The following is a 15048-nucleotide window of genomic DNA, read 5'->3' as shown; positions in this document are numbered from 1 at the left end:
AACCAGACTTTACCTGATATGTTGGGCACATTGGAAATTGTATCACTACTGATGTCATTACTTACCATGCTTTATGTTTCGTAAATCCCCCACGCAGACTGTGTACAAACATATATCTATATATAGATATATAAGAATTTCCCCTCGGGGATAAATGGAGGAATTCTGATTCTGATATATATATATCCCCTTACTGAATTTAATTGCACCAACCTCACCAAGTCAAATTCCTTGTATTTGTAAAGTACTTGGCAATAAAACTTATTCCGATTTGGCACTTTAACCTGGTTGGACTCCCTTCCTTGTCACATGCTTGTGACACCCCCTTATTCATCTATTAGTCTTACTTGACCCATTAAGTTTGCTTTACACCTTAACTGCCCATCTGTGCAACTACTCAACTCAAACTTTACTTGGAACATTGGAAACATTAACAAGACCAAGGAGTTGGTGGTGGACTTTTCAGAGAACCAGAAATGTGAAGCTCAGTGCTTTCTGCTTTAGTGTAGTCTGCTGGGGGAGCAGCATGAGTGCCAGATAGCTCTTCTGTCATAAGGAACGCTATACGAAGTCACTACTGCCACTCTCCATAACACTATACAACAACTCAAATGTGTGTGTCAGGTGAATACGGACACTTGTACACAATTTCTACACACTACATGACATACTATATTTGCACATTACTTGAAGTATTTTCCTTTATATACTTCAAAAGATTTGTCTAGTATTTATACCCTTACAGATATTTCTATAATGTTTTTTTCTTTTTAATTGATAGAAATTTTATAATGTTTCAACATCCAACATCAGACAGGTGTAATCACAATTGATCCCAGCATCCAATATTGACTCATACAATTATAATGGATCCCTGCATCCAACATCAGGGTATGATATCACACAGGATGCTGGCATCCAACATTAACACACGCAGTTACTATAGATCCAGGTATCCAACATTAGCATGCTATTACACTGGATCCTTGTATCAAACATCAACACAGTACTCTGGAATCCACTACCATTATGGAAAATTATACTGGATCCTGGTATCCACTGTAAGGGCATGCAACTACGCATAACTCTGACATCCAAAACCATGATTTGCAGTTTGAAAATAACCAACCAAATATGCTTTATTGCAATGCAAACATTTTATGACATTTTGATTAGCAATGACAGCAAGATCAAATATCTCATCCCCCTTTCAGTTTACCACTGTAATATTTCTCGTGACAAAACCATTTAGACAAAAACCTTCTCAAAATCTAAAAGAACTTCAGAACTAACCAGGAAAGCTATTACCAGTTTACCACTGATAACCACATCTCCAGATGCATATAATAAAGAGTCAACATCCAGCTTGTCAGTATAACCATGGCATAACACTGCATATATAACACAATCTCCATATCTTTGTTAATGAAGTATTAGCATCCACTATCTCAGTATACCTATGGAAAAAAAAAACAAATATCTCTATATATACACCACTCTGTGTGATCCAACATCTCTGTGTCCATATTTATGAAGTATTAGCATCCAATATCTCAGTATACACAGGCTTTGGTCCACTATCTAAGTATACCCATGGAAAAACACCCAACAAATCAAAATTTTCCACTATCTTTGTATGATAGCTGTTGAAGATCAACATTTCCATGTGACCATGCAATAACAACCAAATTCTAGCTACGATACACTATGTCAGTATATAATGTAACATTACATTAATATTAATATTACAATCATTTTCAAATGAGTGATGGCCCCAAGTGGCCCTGTAAAAAACTTCCATCCATTTTCTCAGTATACCATTGTGATGAAACCAAACTTACACTTAACCTAAAAGAAGCCTTTCTCTGGGCTGAATTAAAGCTCACAAGCTGGTCAAAGTAATGCTCCCATAACTTCTCCATCTACAAAGGCAAAGAGAGAAATAGAGCTATTTTAATTGAATGGAAGATTTGGCTTGCACGCCACAATCCCTTAAATTCAATACTGCAGTGAAATATGATTTCTCAGCTCAGGTTCTTACCCTCATAATCCACATTTATTTCAGGTATCTCTTCTGTAGAATCTTCCTCCTGCCAAGGACAAAAATGACATTTACATTTCTGACGTAAAAATTTTATGAACAATAAATCAAGCTTCTACCCTTAACCTTAATGAGGTTTACCACTCACCTTGATTTTCATAAGGGTTTTGGTTATGTCTTCAAGCTACATGCACATCTTCTCCCACAAATTCCATGTGTTCTCCATACAGTCGACCATCTGTAACTTAAAAAATTATTTAGATTTATTGAATTATTTTATTTATTGAATTATTTTACAAAACAGGAACTGTAATTACTACTACATCAAATTCCTTCATTACCGTGGTCATTTCTGGCTGTGCAGGGAAAAACCTCTCTTCATCAGTTGAGACATTTTCTTCATCAGATTTCTGCTGTTTTTTTTGTTTCCAGCAGCGGAAAATTACGCCTGCCGAAATTATGATAATGAAAGTAATAGAAGCAGCCACTGTGACTGATACTTTCCCATCCAGTGATGAAGTGTTTTGAGATTCCGTGGTGAGGCTTAAGTCAACCGTGTGGGTTTCAGCAGTGGCATGGACTATTCCAAAAACTTGGTTGAATACTGACATCATTACCACAACAGTAGTTGCCTGGAGTGTGTGAGGGTAGGTTCCTGTGATAGTTCCTGTGGTGATTACAGTGGTGGTTCCTGTGGTGGTTTTTGCATTGTCTTGTGAAGACAAGTCATCATGAGAGCTTGTAGAAGTTTCGGTGGATGGCAACAAACTGTAGTTTGCAGGGAAGGTGGTGACTAGTGAAGACTTGTTCCTCAGCTTTAAGTCCACATCAGACTCAGTGCCACCATTGGAACCATAGACTGGAACAGGCACCTCCTCCATTACCATCAGCTTAATCTGACTGCTTTGGACTTCTCGAAACTTTTTTACTGTACATTGGTAAGTACCTTTGTCTGTAATCTTAACACGTTTAATGGTTAGTGAAACGTCTCCATCTTGGGGATCTGGAGAGGAAAAGTGGACTCGGCCTTCAAAACCAGTGAAGTGGTGTATTACGTCCTCAGTGTAACAGATGAGGTGTTCCTCTTCCTCTTGACCATCTGAACGGTTGACCGTCCACTCAATCTCCAAGTCGCCAACATCCACAGAAGCAAGGGTGAAATGGCATCTGAGGCTGATGTCATGTCCTAGCGCTGCTTGGTATTCAGAAGAGGGGCTGGTTAAATTCAATCCACAGGTGGATGTAAAAAGTACTGACACCAGACCGATGAGCAAGACCAAAGCCATGGAAATGTTTGGGGGCTTGAAGGATTAACATCAATGTGATCTGTAGGGTGTGATAGAAATAATAATACATTTGTATTTTAAAACACAGTACTTGAATATGTTATTGCAATATTACCCTTTATTTCTGTACTTCAATGTTTAGAGTAACAGTCTTGTCAAAGTCTAAAAGAGCCCTCTGAAAACAATTTAGAAAGCTATTACAACTCTACTACTGATAATTACAGCTGGCCTTCCCAAGATGTCAGTGTAGTAGCAAATTTGAGTCTAAGGCCCACAAGGACCTTGGCCACATTTTCATGCACTGTTTCTGTATGCCACAGTAATTTCACCCAAGTACAATTACCTTTAGGGTAAAAACCCTAGTAAAGTCTAACATCTGAATACCACCTAAAAAGCTATAACAGCTTTACCACTGATAACAATATCCTCTGTATAATCAAATATCTTCACGGTATGTTCAAGAAGAGTAAAAATTGAAGTAACAATATGTAAACCTGTTGACTAGCTTTTAAAATGGTTACTGCAGGCCAAATTCAAAACACTACAGAGAGAAAACTAGCATTTCCTCCAGTGCATCCAAAGCCTGTCATTTAAGGAAAGTAATGATATGATTTTGTGTGTGTGCTGTAACGACTCCATTTTTCAAAAGCCTTGTTTAACCACGTTTCTGGTCCTGCAGTATAGAGATTTTTAGAAACATGCTGCAGCTTTTTTGGTCAGATAGACTTAGATTAGAATTAGATCAGTTGAACACAACACGTAAATACGTAGACTATTGAAAACAATCAGTGGCGGCTGGTGCTGATTGACTGGGCTAACAAATAAATTATAGCCATAGAATTGCAAGTTAAAGTAAAAGTAACATTCTCATTCTCTCTCTCAATATCAGGCACGTGCAGATAAGGGGGGCTACAGGGGCTCAGGCACCTGCCCTTTTCCTGATGGACATTCAAAGTGCCCTTTTGACAGGGCTGTTTTTTTTTTTAAATTTTTAATAAATAAATTCCAACAGCTAAGTTCTCCACAATGTCTCCTAAATCATATGCGAAGTTATACATTTGGGGGGAAAAACGTTTTACACCTAAATACCTTGCGGCCACGATTTATGACGTCACATGGTCAGCGAACCCATCGAAAGCGTGTGCATGCGGCCATCAAGTGAGACGATGCAAGAAGGAGAGGCGCATGGTAAGGTCGCAGTGAATCACAGTGTTCATTCCTTTTCTGACCATTCATGTTGTATGATTCGTGAAAGGACAAGTTAATACTTTAACGTCCAGCCGGACGTGTAAGAACGATGAGAGTTGTTCAACAAACCTTCATTTATTGTAGAACAGTCGGTTACTGTCGGCCGTAACCATGCCAAAAAAACAATCAAGGTGTCCCACAAAACAACAACAACTCTCCCAGTCGCTCCCCGCTCAGTCTCTCTCCCCGGCACCTTCTCTCTCACCCTCGGCGCCCCCCGCCCTCTCGCTCTCACATCCAACCACACATGCATTCACAGACCGTAGGAAACTATAAAACTCCTAGCTCTCAACTCTAACTAATCTGACTCTAACATTAACATCAACTCTATCAACATTAACAGCACTGAACATTCTTGCAGGGACGTTACAATACATTGTTTAGGGCTGTTTTTTGCGTTGGGTTGTGTAATGTAGAGCAACCTCATCGATTTAGTAATGTGGCAGCTTCGAATACACACACACACAGGCAGAAATTAAGTTGTTATTGAAATTCAGTTTTAAATAAACAACACCTGCCAATCATTTAACCTGCGCCAGCTTGCTGCTGATTGGTCAGAACCGATCGGCCTGTGGGCTACATGAAGTCAGCCCAAATGGTCAGTAAATGAAGAGGGTAGAACATGATACCCGTCAATCATTTACACTTGGAAAATAAGTAAGAGCAGATTTGAAGTGCTTACGCTGCATAAAATTAGCCCATTTAGAGATATCCTGTGTTATTCTTTTAACTATTTGGTGCTTTTGCCACTTTAGGTTTCACTGAAACTAAACCTTAAATCTATAACAATCTTTTGTGTGTTATTTAGACAATAACTTTCTCGTCTTTATTCCATAACGTAGGGAGGGCTTAGCCCCACTAGGCCATTACCAGCCGTCACTGAAAACAACTTAATGACTCTTTATTTGAAGAGCTCTTTTCCAAAACGCTATAATTGCATTTTAATAGTTTTCAGGAAATTTTTTTACCTAGACCCACACATTTTGTTAATATTCAATTTATCCTGTTAAAATGGTTAGGTCAAATGGTCAGTTTGAGCACACGCACGCATGTAGCTTCCCTTACCCGTGCTCTATTGGGCTCGAAAGGGCATGTGATCTCGCAATGCATTGTGCGCCGCGGTCGCCATTTTTGTGGGCAAAAGTTATTTTGTACATCACTTAGATACAGTGCTGAGAGAGAGAGAGAGACACACCAGGAAATAATGGACCGTAAAAAAGAGACAGATAATGGACAGTAACGAGACAAGCTGGACCTTGTTCCAAAGGCTTGGTACCTCGAAAAAAATAGTAAAATTGGTGGAATCGATCCACATGAGCAAGTGCAGTGATATTTATCTGGGTTTGCACTTTGTATTTTCATTTGGTACCTCATTTGCACTGTTACTGGAATTTCAACAGTGTCACTGCACTGCACAATAATGTTTGTAATAAACTGAAAAGCTTTAAAAACAAGAAGTGTTCCGACATTATTGCTTGAGTAAATGGCATGGTCTCATAGAGGACTTCTTATAGCTCAATTAAAATAGAATATCGTTTCAGATGTTGCTACTGAACCACAATATTTATTATCACTATCAGGCACAGTTTTATTAACTGTCTTTGTAAAGTGCAGGCCTGGTGTTTGTCGCCATATGAACAAGTAGCGGGTGAGGAGATTTTCCTTTGCCTGACGTATCAATGACATGTTAAGGATAAATAGAAATAAGCAGAGAAAAATTAACAGTTATTCAATTTATTTTCTGATTGGTCGAGAGGACATATCGCATTAGGCTAAAAATAGTTTCGGCACTCATCGCGGTTTGGAAATAAACTGCATCTTGCAGTACATTTTAAGCAAGGAAATGTAGCGATTCGTCATGAAATGCTGGAGCAGTGAATAAGATCAGTACAGAATGACATGACGAACTCATTTTTTTAATTTGACGTTTATTGCGGTTTGGAAAAGAGCTCTTAATTTTCGTACCTTTCGTTTTCGTGACATACAAGCATGCACTATTGTAACTATAAAGTTATAATCAGTTTCTTACCTTTTACGTCCATTAACTTCACAATTAAGTCTCCCTGTGTTTCGCCTCATCCATTTAGCACGTCTTCCTTCAACCCAGCACCTGGGAAAACATCGCAGATTGGCTCTCCAAATCTCGCGAGATTACGATATACCTCGCTGCTAATAATGAAGCACAACACTGACAGTGACTTTAATCCTCATCAGAATCCCCAGAGGTTTTTCCACAGTGGTCTGCAGGTAAGGCTTGACTGATGTTTGGTCACACAGTTTGTGAAACTGAGAGAGTTGTTGGTTTTCTTACATTGTAATATAAAGACAGTGGACCACAATGTCGATGTAGGTAGGCAGGGGCGAGTATTTCATTCCACTGATGTATCTTTGTTAAGAACTTGGTGAATACCCCCGTAAGAATAGAAAATCAGTAAGTAAAGGAATATACCCTTCAAAATGGACACTATATACATTGTTAATATTAACTTAAATTGTGCAAATAGAAATTATATTTGGGCTTCAGGAAACTGGACAGTACAGTCTCTGTGACTCTTCTGTTAACAATTGATTCCACTTGGAGATCAACTCAGAGTTTTTTTCATTTAAGGCTGTAAAGGTTAGATGTTTGGTTTGTTGGTCTTTACATGCAGAGAAATTGGTCTTCAGTGACCTGGATGCTGGATGTCTCGGTGGTGTTCGGCAAACAACATGGCCTATATAGACAACTGGAAAAGTTTCTGGGGAAAACCTGGTCTGGTTAGGAGAGGTGGCATCCATCCTACTTTGGATGGGGCAGCTCTCTTGTCTTTGAACATAGTAAATTCTGTACACCACCAAAAGCCATGGCAACCACCCAGATTCCAGACCAGGGGGCAGAGCTGCTGTCTTACACACCCTTCTGCAAGCTCCTTTCTACTGTCGCCCCCCCAACCCTCTTCACACCCCATTGAAACTGAGTTGTTCATAGAGTTGTTCATGAAAATATAGTTATAATCAAAACAACTACTCTAGTTAACCAGTCCAAGTATTAAATGTGGTTTATTAAATATTCAGTCCCTCATGTCCAAATCTCTGCTAATAAATGATCTGATACTCGATCACCATATTGATGTAATGTCACTCACAGAAACCCGGTTGCAGCAGGATGAATTTCTCAGTTTAAATGAATCAACCCCTTCGTGCTGCATTAACTACCAAGTTCCCAGAAATACTGGTAGAGGAGGAGGAGTGGCAGCAGTTTATCAGTCATGATCTGCATATTAACCCTAAACCTACTGCTAAATACAATTCATTTGAAACTCTTACTCTTAGCTTCTCACACACAGACTGGAGAGCAGATAAACCACTTTTATTTGCTGTGGTGTGGTCCCCCAGCGCCTTATTTTGAGTTCTTAAATGAATTCCCTGACTTTCTATCATACTTAGCAATAAACTCAGACAAAGTTGTCATAGTGGAAGGCTTTAACATTTGTGTGGATGTTGAAAATGACTGTCTAGCTTCTGCATTCAGATCACTGGTAGACTCAATTGGCTTCCCCCGAGGGTAAATAAACCCACTCACTCCTTTAATCATACCCAGACCTGGTGCTAACCTATGGCATTGAGGCTGACCACCTTACAATTTTCCCCCAAAATCCTATCTTGTCCGACCACTCCTTAATAACATTTGAATTTACTTTGGCAAACTATACTTTGCCTGGAAAAAAAATCCACTACAGCAGATGCCTTTCTGACACTGCTGTATCTAAATTCAAAGAACGTGTCCCAGCAGAGCTACCCTATATTAATACAATGGAGGGCAACTATGCCAATTTCACTCCCTCACAGGTAGACGTTTATGTAGATAGCACTGCAACATCATTTCTTGGGACCCATAATTCTGTAGCCCCTCTGAAAAAGAAGGTTATTGACCAGAAGAGAGTAGCTCCTTGGTACAATTCAAATCTACACATATTGAAACAGAAAACTAGACAGCTGAAAAGAAAATTACATTCCAGCCAATGTGTCGAGGATCGTCAAACCTGGAAAAATAGTTTATTAATGTATAAAAAAGAGAGTCAGCTGGGTGAAGGAGGAGAAGAAGAGGTAGACAGGATAGAGAGGATGAAAGAGAGAGAGAGAGAAAGAAACATACATGAAATAGACATAATAAATTACAAAGGACAAACATGATAGGTTGTTATAATTGGAATTGGAATTCTGAAGACTATGTATTGTATGCATTTCTTTTTTAGCTGATATGTTGTTCAAGTTAGTTATAACAGCACTACATAGAAGAACAACATAGGCAGATGTTGACAGTAGACACTGGGTTTGTAGTTCAACATGTGGATCTGGATGGAGAGAGACCTGCAGAAAGATACAGAGAGAGAAAGAACCCCGATTTTCTGGCCACTGAGCTAAGGACTATCAGCACCTTGCTCAAAGCACTTGAACTTTTATTATCACCACCTGAGAAAACAGGATTGAACTGGCACCTGTCTGATCACATGACTGCATCTCTGCCCCATATGGTGTTATTGCCTTAAAAAGACAATACATTTCCTTAGAAATTATTTTTGCAAATAATCCAGGCTGTTAGTGATGATGCAAACTGGGGCTTCATATGGACAATACAATTACACAGTGTCTGAAGTATGTATGAAAAAAAATCCATAACATTGTATACACAGATTTACAAATGTTTGGATAGTTTCTGGCCAGAAACACCTCCCTTTTTCGGGAAAACAAATGTCAGCTGGGGTAAAAGATTGTCCAGTCGCACCATGAAGTTTGTCTCAAGTGGAAGTGTAATCTGCATTTATCTGTTAGAAGTTAGAAGACTAGCTTGCCGTAGAGTTTGTCTGCCCCCAAGTGGCCAAAATAAAGAACTGCTTCCTCGATGTTTTTTTCTCTCCAAATATTGATCATCTTCTGTTTGTTTTACAAAACAGTTAAGTCTATACTCATGTTTATTGAAATAATTCTCAACAATTAAGTAATGTAAGTAAAGTTTTATGTCATTTGTACATAAAATGTGTGTTTTTCCTGTCATAACTTAGTTTTTGTCAACACCATTACACCACACGATAGAAAGATAATGATTCCTATTTTGGTTTGGTCTGATATAGATTTAGAGCATTTAAACCCTTGTGTCTGCACCTTGAGTACATGTTAAATGTGGAATATTCCTTTTTATTTAATTTTTGTGCTGTGTCACATGTGCTCTTTGAGAACTCTTATGTCACACAAGTCTTATCATTTGCATTTAATATAAAGAATAACAGTTCTGGACATAAATGAACACATTCTTTCATTTAAAGGAACAACTACATGAATAATTTGGCTGTTTTAGACAAACAGATTGAAAGTATTCAAAAATACATACAAAATACAAAAGATTTTCTCCATTCAAATGCATTTAACTTTGCTCATCCACTTAATTTAAAAATTTGGTGCAACAAATCACTTATCATGTAAATTTTACTTTCTTTCACCACCGTCGGACAGAGAAAATGACGGTGTTGATAAAAACAACAAACCAGGAGCCTTTTTGCCCTTTTTTCATTTAGCAGATGTGCAGAATTGTAAGGGGGTCCACAGGAATATATCTGACTAACTATCTAACCAGTTTTATCTTATTTGTTTGATTTAACTGCTAAATTATAAGTGGCTTTTTCCTGTGACGCTAGTTTGGATGCTTCTTTCATTTTATTTTATTCCAGGTTGTTAAGTACAATGGCCTCAAGGCATATTCGCCATCACTAACACCTGCTTATGGTAAATATACCATATTTCATCATATTTCCATTGCACAGTCAGTAGTGTAGATGTCAGAGATAGATGTTAACTACTGTCTGATATTATTTTGCTTCTGGATTCTTTCTCTTCAGAAAAATTGGTCAGAGATTATCAAGGCCATGTTGCAGGTGCCCCCACAAAGAAAATACTAGCGAACGCTATATGGCATGCAATTCACATCATTTCGGTCTTTGCAGTTCATGGCCAACTCATAAATCCCATTTCCCAATTCAGTTTTCACCAAGGTTTGTGGCTGAACTCAAAGGGCATGGATTCAGTCCGACGGCACAGAAAATCTACCTCACTGATGTTGTTGGATTTGTCAAATATATTTTGAGCATGAGCCCTTCAAGTGTGAGGCTTGAACAGAAGGCTTTCAACGCCAGCGCCGTTACTCTGCACACACACATTACGCACAGCGCGTAGGGCACCAAGTGTCAGTGGGGGCACCAAAAAATCAGGCTCGTGAAAAAATCATCTCAATAGGCTAGGTACTAGTGACGATATGGCACCACAAGGCATTTGTGCTTAGGGTACCCAAATGGCTAGCAACAGGGCTGTTCAACCTCAACTTGGAATTGTGAGCATGGTTGAGAGACATTGGGAGGAAAGTAGTGGGGCGCCAGCCCCACAAATAAGTCAGGCAAGTTAAGCAAATAATTAACAACATTAAAAATGATGTCATTTTCCAAGTTGGGGTATATGTATATATACTTAACTGCATTTGTCTTTTTCTGCAGTCACACTCATCAAGACATTGAAACATACAAGCTCAGTTTATTGAAATGGCACCAAAACATATAGGCACAGTCCTTGGTGAGATAAGATATAATATGGTTCAATTATTTATATAGCGCTGTGAAGGACAGGCTGTGCAGCCTACCCAGACTTTCAGGAAGGCAGTGTAGGCTGCACGGCTTATTCTTCACATTTGGTATTGCGGTGGAAAAAATGAGGGGAATTAAGAGACTGTGAGAAAAGAAGAAAACTGTCTAAATGTATTTTATTTTAGCTCTTGCACGAGGACTGAAACCAATAAAGTAGCAATAGGCACACTAGAAGGAGACAGTGCAAAAAATATTCTCAGCCACGTTTTTATATGAAACAGCTCACAGATAACAACAAGGCCACAGAGAAGATGATTATTTGGATTTCTGGCTAACAGTTATGGTGTCTGAATGGGTGCCATGGCAACTCAAGGTTACTCATGTGTGTGCAAGTGTAAATCTCAGGAGAGTATGTGTATTGTGTCAATCACTGGTGCGACTAAGGCGGGCTCAACTGTCACCTGTAGCCATGTTGGTCCATGCAGCCCCACTCTTATTTGTCGTGTGTGTATAGTGCGTGGCAGCTCACCTTCAGGTTCGTTGGTAGCTTGGCACGCTACTCTACGCTGACTTGGGAGTCCTCGATGGATGGGTGTCTTCTGGCTCCGGGATGCGCTTTCAGTGGCTGGCGTGGATCCAGGAGATTCTCCCAGCGACCTTTACAGCTGTCTGAATGATAAGGAGGATCTGAAAGGGACCTCTGAACTGCCACTGTTTCCAGTGCTTTCTACTGAAGTTTTTGATTATCACCCAGTCGCCAGGCTTTAAGTGGTGTTGTTTTTACCCATGAGTGGAGAGAGGAGAGTGAAACCGAGAGACTTACACAGTAGTTTAACATGTCATCATCATACAGCTTAGAGTCTAAAGAGAGTCCCTGGCCTAAGCCCTGTGTTTGGAGGCTTCCCATGAATCTGTTTCTAATTCGCGCGCATGTGGAAAAGCACAAGAGTTGGTATCTTAACCAGCACTGGGCAGACAGATGTGAAGTCTTTTGTGTTGAGTGATATGACCCACTGCATGTGGGACCATGAGTGTGAGTTCAAAATCTCTGGAGGATGTCATTATCTTCTCTGCAGCTGCTACAGCTCTCAGGCAGAAAGGCTGCCCTGTTGCTACTGGATAGAAAAATAAGCAAAAGGTCTAAGTTTGTCCCCATGTTTTTGATAGAGGACAGAAGTGGCATATCCACCTTTTTGGTCCACAAACTGTACAAATGGTTTGTTTGGGTTTGGCAAGCCAAGTGCACTTTTCAAATCTTCAAAGGCCTTGCTTCTGGAGTGTATATGACTTTGTTGTGAGCTGCCAATTGTTTACCATGGACTGTGGCTGAGACTGTGGCTGAGAGAGGCGCCTCTCACCTCTGAGTAAGTAGGGATCCACTGTCTACAAAATGACATCATTACTAGGAAGCTCAAAACTTGTTTTTTTTAGTTACAGTCCGTGTCGGCCGACCCTCATCTCTAACTTTTTTAACAGGAAATATTGGAGTGCGCACTGGTGAATCATAACATGGGACAATTATGCCCGCCTTAAGTAATCAAAGTCAAACACCAGTGTAATGCCATTTATGGCTTCTTGTTTTAAGGGGTACTGTTTTAGACCTGTAGTCTGATTTAGAATGAACTACCACAGGTGTTGCATCTTTCAGTCCAACATCATACTTATGTTTAGCCCAAAGGATATACATTATTGGTTTTGCTATACTTAGAGACTTAGAGACTTAGACTTTCTTTATTTGTCATTTGGATTTTCATCACAAACGAAATTTCGGTACAGTGGCTCAAGCATAGCAGGAATTACCGACATATTCTTTGTAAAAGAAAAAGTAAAAAATATAATATATACACAAATAAATATGCAGTAAAAAGTACTTGAAAGTGAGGTAGTTTGTATAAAAAAAGTCAGTCAGCATATATACATATGTAATTATTATTGCACAGTGAGTATTTGTAATAAATAGTACTTTTGTGGATGTACAGAATATAAATATATTGCACAGTAAATAAATGGGCTGTAGTCCTGAGTGGTGTTTGTGTGGTTGAGGAGGGGAAGTGATCAAGTAGAGTTAAGTAGTCTTATGGCATATGGAAAGAAGCTGTTTGCGAGTCTGGTTGTTCTGCACCGCATGCTGCGGAATCTTCTGCCAGACTTCAGCAGTGAGAACAGACCGTGGTGAGGGTGGGAGGGGTCACTGGTGATGTTGTGGGCCCTGGTCAGGCAGCGTTTCCTTGCAATGTCCTGGAGAGGAGGGAGTGGAGTCCCAATGATTTTCTCCGCTGTCCTCACCACCCTCTGTAGTGATTTCCAGTCAGAGGCACTACAGGCCGCTGACCAGACTGAGATGCAGCTGGTCAGGATGCTCTCTATAGTTCCTCTGTAGAAGGTGGTGAGGATGGGAGCGGGTAGTTGTACTCTCCTCATCCGGCGAAGAAAGTGCATGCGCTGCTGGGCCCTCTTTACCAGAGTGCCAGTGTGATTGGACCAGGTTAAAGAGTCAGTTATCTGCACCCCCAGGAACCTGGTGCTGCTGACAATCTCCACTGCTGCATTGTTGATGGTGAGAGGGGTGTGGCTGGGCCGGTTCCTCCTGAAGTCCACAATGATCTCTTTTGTTTTAGAGACATTCAGGATCAGGTTGTTGGTGTCACACCAGACTGCCAGGTGTTTCACCTCCTCTCTGTAGGCCTGCTCATCGTTGTTCGTGATGAGGCCCACTACTGTTGTGTCGTCTGCGAACTTCACAATGTGGTTGGTAGTGGACCTGGCGTAGCAGTCATGTGTCATAAGTGTGAACAGCAGCGGACTCAGGACACAGCCCTGAGGGGAGCCGGTGCTCAGAGAGATGACACTGGAGACGCTGTTTCCCACCCGCACACGCTGAGGTCTGTTGGTGAGGAAATCAAGCAGCCAGTTGCAGAGGTGGGTGTTATATCCAAGGGGGGCCAGTTTATTTATCAGGTGTTGTGGAATGATGGTATTGAATGCGGAGCTGAAATCCAGAAACAGCATCCGCACGTGTGTGTTTTCCCCTTCCAGATGCTCCAGGCTCCGATGGACTGTGGAGGAGATGGCATCCTCTGTGGAGCGGTTGCGGCGATAAGCAAACTGGTACGGGTCGAATATTGAGGGGAGTCCAGAAACCATGTGGTCCTTTACCAGCCTCTCAAAGCACTTCATCATGATTGGTGTAAGTGCAACTGGGCGGTAGTCGTTGAGGGAGGAGGTTGTGTTGTTTTTGGGTACCGGTACGATGATGGCAGTTTTGAAACAGGATGGTACCACAGCCTGGTGAAGTGATGTATTGAAAATGTCTGTGAGAACCCCAGCCAGCTGGTCAGCACATTCCTTGAGCACTCTTCCTGGTATGTTGTCAGGGCCAGCTGCTTTCCGGGCATTCACCTTCCTCAGGGTTCTCCGGACATCAGCTGAATCCAGGCGGAGTATCTGCTCACCTGGGCGAGGAATGGATTTTACTGCTGAGGTGGTGTTCAGTGCCTCGAACCTCCCAAAGTGTTTGTTCAGTTGGTTGAGGAAGCTAGTGTTGTTCTCACAGGAAGGGGTAGGAGCCTTGTAGTCAGTAATAGATTGGATGCCCTGCCACATCCGTCTGGTGTTAGTGGGGTCATTGAAAAGGTCCTGTATTTTTTGTCCATGAGCGCGCTTGGCCAGTCTTATAGCCCGGTTCAGGTTGGCTCTAGCTGTTTTCAGAGCCACCATGTCACCCGACTTGAAAGCCTCATTTCTTGCTTTCAGCCTTGCACGTACCTCACTGGTCATCCAGGGTTTCTCATTTGCCCGGGTGGTGATAGTTTTTACCACGCTAACATCCTCCGAACATTTCTGGATGTATCCTGACACAGATTCA

Source organism: Scatophagus argus, chromosome 18 (genome assembly GCF_020382885.2).
Source record: "Scatophagus argus isolate fScaArg1 chromosome 18, fScaArg1.pri, whole genome shotgun sequence".
Classification (NCBI taxonomy): domain Eukaryota; kingdom Metazoa; phylum Chordata; class Actinopteri; family Scatophagidae; genus Scatophagus; species Scatophagus argus.
The sequence above is the reverse complement of the archived record's forward strand: the minus strand, read 5'-3'. Positions refer to the sequence as shown.